The following is a 7,913-nucleotide window of genomic DNA, read 5'->3' as shown; positions in this document are numbered from 1 at the left end:
CACTTGCTGGAAATCAGAGGTGTAGCAGCACAGCTCCATGTGCAGGGCTGTTGCACAGCACCCAGGGCAGTGCTGGCTCTTGCCATGCCAAATGCAGCAGTGGAATCAGCTACCATTGCAACGACAGGTGTTTTTGTGCCCCTTAACAAAGGTGAAGCCCAAGGTGGCTACCCTGGTCATCACCCCCCTCCATTATCTGGAAAAACAATATTAGGTCTGCTAAATTTGAGGTTGCTTTTTAAACTCTGTTTTTGCCTTGGAAAGCATTGTTTTTAATCTGGTTCTGTTCCCTTGGAAAAAGTATTAAAGATCATACAAACTAATGCACCTCCAGTCGAATGGAAACCAGAGAAGCAAAGGAGATAAGGCAGTAGGCTGACCACTGACCTGTTAATTCATGAGAGATAATCCTGGTGGTCCTTTCTGGCCTTGAACTCTACTGACTGTGTCCTCCAACAGGCTGCCTGCTGGGGATTTCCACCTGGATGTTTAAGGTTCAGCTGCCGACGGTCTTGTACTATGAGAAGTTATTTACTTGTGGGTACCCGACCTGTAGGTGCCTGATCAGTTAGTGTTTGACAGCCATTTTGTCCTGGTGTAGACGCCTGCATAAGGTCCAAGACATTGGGGAACCAGGTTTATGGACCTTACATGCACTAGCCAAGGTCCTAACTATAATTCACTGTCAATGCAACTCTGCCAGAGGCACCAGTGCTAGCAGCTGTAGCATAAATATAGAGCAAGCTTTCTGGGTAAGATAACAGTGATATAGAGGTCTGTGCCTTGCCAGCTTTCACAAGGGTACCACCAGCAGTACTGCCCTGACAGCAAGTTATGGTTATGGCACTTGCCAATGCAAGGACAGACTCAGTGACTGAACCACTGTGAATCAGGGCAGATGTAACCATGGGTGGTTCAACTCATCTAGTAACTCTGGCCTCTGGAAGAATGTGATGTGTTCAAGTCACCCACAGAGCCTTGGGCTCACATGCAATGCTGATCCTGCAGTGCAGAGGAGAAGACAGTTCACTGACAGAGCTGCTGTGCCTTGATGAAAGTTTCCTTCTGCCTATCCTTGGGGCTTGTCCAATGTTGCTGTTCAGCCAAGTATTTGTATTTGTATGTGTTATAGCAACAGGGGGGCGAGTGGGGCAACCACTCTGGGTGCTGAAGTGAAAGGGCACCAAGAGGTGCTGCCCAGGGCTGTGTGAAACAGCACCGTTCCATTTTGATGTTTTGATGGAGTGTTTCCTTTCAAGTTTCATTTAATTTCAAAACCACTGTTTCATTTAATTTCACTGAAACTATTTCACTGTTTCGACGTTTTGCCCATAGGCTACAATAGGGAAGCACAAAACTGCCTATAACACAATGCCAGTTTTTGCCGGCATAGTAACTGCAGTGCCAGGATCTGATTCGCATTTTCTAAAGAAATCAAAAAGGAAAGGGATGAGAGAAGTCACATCCCCACCCTGTCTTAATAAGCTGCAGAAAAAGAGGAAAAAATCCTTATAAAAATCCACGTGGCCTTTTCCTGATACTCTGTCTCTGCAATAGGTGGTAGGTGATCAGGGAAACATGTTTAAGGAGCTTGCAATTGAGTGCACAAAGATGGGAAATGATTTTTTTCCCTGCACATATGTTAAAATGGTATTAGAAACAAGGAAACATTTTTGTTTATCTTTAGATTTTTTCTTTCAATTTTCCAGGTTTTCAACAACAAGAAAACAAAAAATGAAAAGCTCTTCAAAATTTCACTTAAAATAGAATTTAGTTTCAGGGATTTCAGTTCTTCAAGGAAAGCATGAACACTGCCACCTGAAAAGGAAATTTTCACAAAAGAGACGTCTGCTTTGTCAAAACACCCTTTTCCATCAAAAAGTGTTTTTGAGCATCTCTGTCATCCTAACAAGATCAAATTGTGATATACCAACAGCAGTGCTGTTGGCTTCAGTGGGATTGCTTGCAGTGTGACTAAAGGCTTCACAATCCAACATGTAAAGGTTCACACTGGCTTGGTAACTTGCAATTTTCCCTGCTTGCTTAAGATGCTTGGCTTCCTTGGAGCTCTGCTGATTTATGTCATTTGAATCTCTGGCCCAGAAGGTCTAACATCAGTGTGCAGTCGTTGAAATATTAAGCTTGAGATTATGATCGACCCTAAGAGTTTTAGCACTAGCCAGCGGGAACTCTAAAAGGTGGTTAAAATTAGCTCTTAAATGAAGACAAGCTAAAGTAGCTAGTACATTCTGATCCCACATCTGAAATGTTATTGCTGCATTTCCTGTAATAAGCTTTTGAACTTTTGCTGCGTGCATCTGTAAAGCAATTGCCCAGAAGTGAGACTGAAGCCCAAGCCCACTGGACTGCAGAGCAAGAGCCACTCAGCTGTCTGAACTGAATGGACAATCTCTTGCTAACTCAAAGTCTGCAGCTGACCTATGAACCTTTATGGCTAGGGGCAGACATTCATAGATTCATAGATTCATAGATTCATAGATTAAGGGTCGGAAGGGACCTAGTAGATCTTCTAGCCCGACCCCCCGCCAGGGCGGGAGAACAACAAAAACCCCAAAAAGAGAAATGGGACTCAAACGAGTCCAGCTAGGTGGGCATCCAGCCTCTTCTTGAAGACCCCCAGGGTAGGGGCCAGCACCACTTCCCTTGGAAGTTGGTTCCAGCTCCTAGCCGCCCTAACGGTGAAGTAGTTTTTGCGGATGTCGAATCTATACCTCCTCTCCAACAGCTTGTGCCCATTTCTCCTTGTTATGCCAGCGGGCGCTAGGGGAAACAGCGTCTCCCCCAAACCCCTCTGGTCCCCCCTAGTGAGTCTATAGACAGTCACCAGGTCCCCCCTTAGCCTTCTCTTGTGGAGGCTGAATAGGTTCAGGTCCCGCAGTCTCTCACTGTAGAGTCTGCCCTGTTGTCCCTGGATCAAAAAGCCAGAGGCTAAATTGAATCAATCTTTACAGGTTAGTTTAACCTACAAAGATTGAACCGATTTGCAAGTGAATAGACATTCAGGAAATGCAGGCACATACGTGCAGTGGCTCAGGCTAGAAGCTGTGGGGGGATGCTAGAGCAGCTCTCCCTTGCCTTTGACAGCAGCTGCAAGGCAAGAGGGAAGCTGACTGGGGGCGTGGCCAGGCCTCTGGCAGGTGCTAAGTATGATTGCAGAGGGGCTTAAACCCCCACCCTGACTTTTAGGGACCCCAGCCAGGGTGTGCTTCGAGGTTGGAGGGTGGGGGGAAAGCAGCCCTTGTGAGGCTTGCCCCTGAGGCCAGACACTGGCTGGGGCAGTGCCTCAGGCAAAGGGTGGTGGGGCGTAGGGATTAAACTTCACTGTCTCCAGGCAGGTATGGCACCCTAGCCATGGTCTGCCCAGCTTTCCCCACTCTTCCTGCTTGGGTGGCAGGGGGCCTGGCCAGAGCCAGCTGGCATGGCCCTGCTATCTGCTCAGGGCTGGGGCTGCAGCTGTGGCTGAGGCTGTGGGGCTACAGCTGTGGGGTGAGCTGAGCTGGTTGGTGCTGCTGAGGGTGGATGTGGAGGGGCTGGCCCAGGCTGGGCCCTGGGGGCTGGACCCTTCCCAGTGGGCTGCAACTCAGGCAGGGGCTGCTAGGCCTGCACGGCCAGGTTGCTTTAGGCTCCCTGAGCCCAGGCTGGGCTGGGCAGAGCCCTACCCAGAGGCTGTGGCTGCGGCACTGTAACAGCCCAACCCAGCAGCATGGGTGGGGGCTGGCTGGGTAGCATGCTGCCCAGGTGACTTGGAGATGCCAGCAGGCCCCAAGCCTGGCAGATGCCCACTGCCACCATGCCCCCTGCTCTGTGCAGCACCTGGCGGCCGTGGCCACATCAAGATCTGTGGGCTGGCCCATTACCACCAGCAGCTGCTGCCACGGCTACTGCTGTGGCTGCCCCTGCCACACTGCACCATGCTGGGTGAGCAGGGGGAGCTTCAGTCCAGTGGCTTCTGCCCAGGACACCCGCTCCACCTGCCTGGTGCATAAGCAGCCCCTGTGGGTGGACATAGCAGGTGGAAAGCAGCTGGAGCTGGAGCCAAAGCTCTGTTTGCTGAGCTGAAGCTCTCCATGCTCCCCTACCCACCTCCTGGCCTGAAGCAGCACAGCAGGGGCAGAAGATGGAGGAGTACCTGCTAGAGGCAAGGGGAAGCTGGCTGGGGCTGGCAGGGCTGTTCTGCTCCCCTCACCTCCAGCTGCGGCTCCAGCTCTTGCCGCACCGCACAGCACTGCTCAGGATAGGGGGAGCTTCAGCCCCACAGCTTCTGCCCAGAGGACAGAGCTGTGGCTCCAGCTGCTTTCCATCTGCTCTGCCTGCACAGCGCAATGAGCAGCCCCTGTGGAGGTGGGGGTTGGGGTGCAGCAGGTTGAAGGCAGCCAGGAGCTGGAGCTTTGTGCCCTGGGTAGAAGTCACTGGGCTGAAGCTCCCCCATCTACCCACAGCAGTGTGGCATGGCAGGGACAGCAGCAGCAGTGGCCACAGCAGCAGCAGCGGCTTGAGGCGTGGGGGCCAGAACAGCCTGCCCAGCCCCAGGCAGCCCGCAGCTTTTGATGTGGCCGCAGCCACCAGGTGCTGCACAGGGCAGGGGGTGTGGTGGCAGGCAGCTGCTGGGCTCAGGGCCCACTGGCATCTCTGAGCCACCCAGGCAACCTGCTATCTAGCCAACCCCCACCCGTGCTGCTGTGCCAGACTGTCACAGAGCCACAACCACTGGACAGGGCCCTGCCCAGCCAGCTGTGGCCCTATGATAGCCCCACCCGGCCTGGGCTTTGGGAACCAGGAGCAATCTGGCCGCACAGCCCCTGCCTGAGCTGGAGCTGTCTGGGAAGGGCCTGGCCCCTCACCTCTGCTCAGCAGCACCACTCAGCTCAGCCCTATAGCCCCAACTGCTGGTGAAACAGGTGGATGGTGGGACCATGCAGGGGAAGGGAAGTGGCTGACGGGCTGCTGTGCCCTGGCCAGGGGCCCCATGCTGCCAGTGGGACAGGGGACAGATGGGAAGATTAAATCCCCCTCCCTCTCCCCATTTGCTTCAGAGTGGGGTGAGGGGGAAGAGGGGCCTGAGACAGGCTGCTACACCTTGGCCTGGAAGACTCTGGTTGTGAGCCCCAATGGGAAAGGGGGGTGGGAATAAGCCCCCTACCTGCTTCCTTTGCCTCAGGGTGCCATGCTGGCTGGTGTCTGGCCATGCCCTGCCCCTGCTCCAGCTAGAGAGCAAAGGGGCAGGGCCAGCCCTGCTTTCTGGAGCAGATGTCACAGCCCAGGGCTGAAAAGCATGCTGGGATGCTGGGGGACTCCAGTTTAAGTTAAACCAGGAAGGGGTCTGGGACAGAAGTTGCATAAACCAGGTTGACTCAAATCAGTTAAGTCTGATACTACATTCAACCAGGTTTAACTTAAACCAGTTTGGGCCATTTTTAAACTGATTTATGCAAAGTGAACTTATGTTCTGTTACAGGTTTAAACCAGTGTCTGATCACTTAAACCAGTTTATGTGCAACTTCTGTCCCTAGCCTATGTGATCCAACCGTGAGAGGGAAACAGTCACATCAAATACGACTGACTGATTTGCACAGTAGCAATTCCTGTGTTAGTAAGTGAGTAACAGACAGCAGTGGGGCTGTATAAATTCATGTTTAAGCAAGACAGAGAACTCCCTTTGAGGATGAGAGAATACTCTCCTTCATCATATTCCCTGCATCTCTCTTACTCTTGCTCTTCAGGTGCCTATAGACATGCTTGTTCATGTTTTAATTAGAAGGTGTTGGAGCAGACTCAATCATCTGCTCCACATTCTAATTAGAACGCTCTGGCATTGCCTCACTGCCACATGTATTAAGCCTCCATGTGTTTCAAAATGGCTGTGGGGGTGCTTTATCTAAACCTTGTTGAATGAACTTTAGATAAAGCATCCCATGACCATTCTGAAAGGTGAAGGGGCCTAATATGTGCAATGGTGAGCCTTTTAAATTAGAATGGCTCTCCAGGAACTGCTCTAATTAAAACATCGTCCCTTCACCCTCGAGCATGTGTATGGGCAGCCTTCATGTTGATCTGGAAAGTGTGAGCAAGACAGGGACACAGTGCTTACAGATGTGGAGAAAAAAACAACAGTGCTTTACTTTCAGTTTGGCACATCCCTGCACCAAGTGCAACGCATGCTCAGAAGAGGAATTGTGTCGGTTTGACCCAGCTCACCCAGCATCTGTATAGCTTACACACTTCAGTGGAGCTTTTTGGCACTTCTATCTAATAAATGATTGAATCAGCTATTAGATAAAAAGTGTCAAAAATCCCCTCTGAAGCACATGAACTATACAGAGGATGCTGGGGAGGCCAGGTCAAGCTGATGCGATTCCTTTTCCGGTAAAGCACTGGGGTTTTTTTTTCCGTATCTGTCAGCACCCAGTGTGCTCTAAAGATGAACTACTCATGACATTAATGATCAACACAATAAATGAAGAGAAGCACAATGATTTCTGAACAATGGGATTAGCTGGTATAATTCAGGATATTAGGAGTGTGCTAACATGCTTACAGCTTTAAAAACAGTAAATGCTTCATTGCTTTACATGGATAAGAGCAAGGGAATCTGGCCCTCTGACCCAGGACGTTACCACGTTACCTGCAGGGACAAGAGTGGCTTCCCTCTTCTGGTCAGCAATCACCCACTTGGCTATATTTTGCTGGATGTGTTGTTCTTTATCTTCCACTAAAGCATCAGATTCTGCTCAGTATCCAAGGGCCTGATCCAAAATCAATTAAAAAAAAATCAATGGGAGTTTTTTTCATCCAACAAGAACAGGCTTTTCAATCAGGCCTCTAAGTCAGCGTACCCAATTTGATAGCAAAGAGATCTGGTTCACTATGGCACACTATTTTCTTTATCTCCCTTCCCCTTATGCCCTTCATGGCATATTCCATTTCTAGCCCTATTTTGCTCCTTTCCTTCCATTTGCTCCCTCCCAAACTGCTGGGTAGGTATAAGAAATCACTGCTGCTGCCCTGTACTGAAGGGGGATTCACCACTCTGAGGACTTCTTGAGATCCCTCAGTAACAAATCCCCAGGTTTTGGATTTCTTCAGAATCCATAAAGGACCTGACTCTTGTGAAGAATTATCATACAGAGTTCACATTTTTGTCATTCATCCAAGCACAATCAGAGTGGACTCAGAAACAAAGACAGCCATTACACTTGGAGTGACATATTTGGGGCCACTCTGATCCTGGTCACTCTCATAACATACATCCTGAGGCCCTGCAGAGTAGAGCTGTGCAGAGGAGTCATAGGAGAGCCAAGAATATAGCCCAGGTCTCCCAAGTCCCTGTGCAGTGCTTTACCCACAAGACAACACCACTGCCTTATGGAGACTAATACATCTGACACTGCCTGGCTATTTGGTTCAGTAGGCCAGAGTTTCTGATTCGATGTCCTGGTGCTGCCAACTGTCAAGCATTAGCCTCAGGCAGATCTGGCTGCTGTGTATCCCACATCCACACTGTGAACTTCAGTCGTATGTGCTTTCTCCACAACCACCCCCAATCACTTCCCTTGTGCATTGTACCCCTTTCCTCAAGTCTCTCTTTCTCTTGCTGTTTTTAAGAGCATGTTCAAGACAGGAATCATGCTTTCTCTTATATTTGTACAGGACATCACACATTGCAGCAGCTCCCAGAGGCAAATAAAAAGCAGCAAATAGTGTGGTACAATATGGCCTAATAGCTGGCACTCTTGGAGGCTATTGGTACTAGAACTTCTGTGTGACATACAAATAGGATGCTGATACATCTGGTCACCGGACTGCTTTTCTTCTAGCTTGTCATGAGTTCTTGTCAGCAAGCTACGTTTGCATGCTATGTGTAATGAGCAAAAGCCCACCACATTCTACCTTCC

The 7,913-nt window shown here is 50.0% G+C and overlaps 1 long non-coding RNA gene across 1 annotated transcript; it reads left to right on the top strand.

Annotated features, from left to right (window-relative positions):
• The first annotated feature begins 203 nt into the window (after window positions 1-203).
• LOC109288377 lies at window positions 204-6,331 on the top strand. The gene is made up of 3 exons (XR_002095126.1): window positions 204-214; window positions 4,519-4,520; window positions 6,103-6,331. It is a non-coding gene; the product is annotated as an uncharacterized LOC109288377 (long non-coding RNA).
• The last annotated feature ends 1,582 nt before the right edge of the window (window positions 6,332-7,913 follow it).

This window comes from Gavialis gangeticus, unplaced genomic scaffold (assembly GCF_001723915.1).
Source record: "Gavialis gangeticus isolate Ggan-Ray unplaced genomic scaffold, GavGan_comp1, whole genome shotgun sequence".
Classification (NCBI taxonomy): domain Eukaryota; kingdom Metazoa; phylum Chordata; order Crocodylia; family Gavialidae; genus Gavialis; species Gavialis gangeticus.
This window is presented reverse-complemented; position numbering and strand designations above follow the sequence as displayed.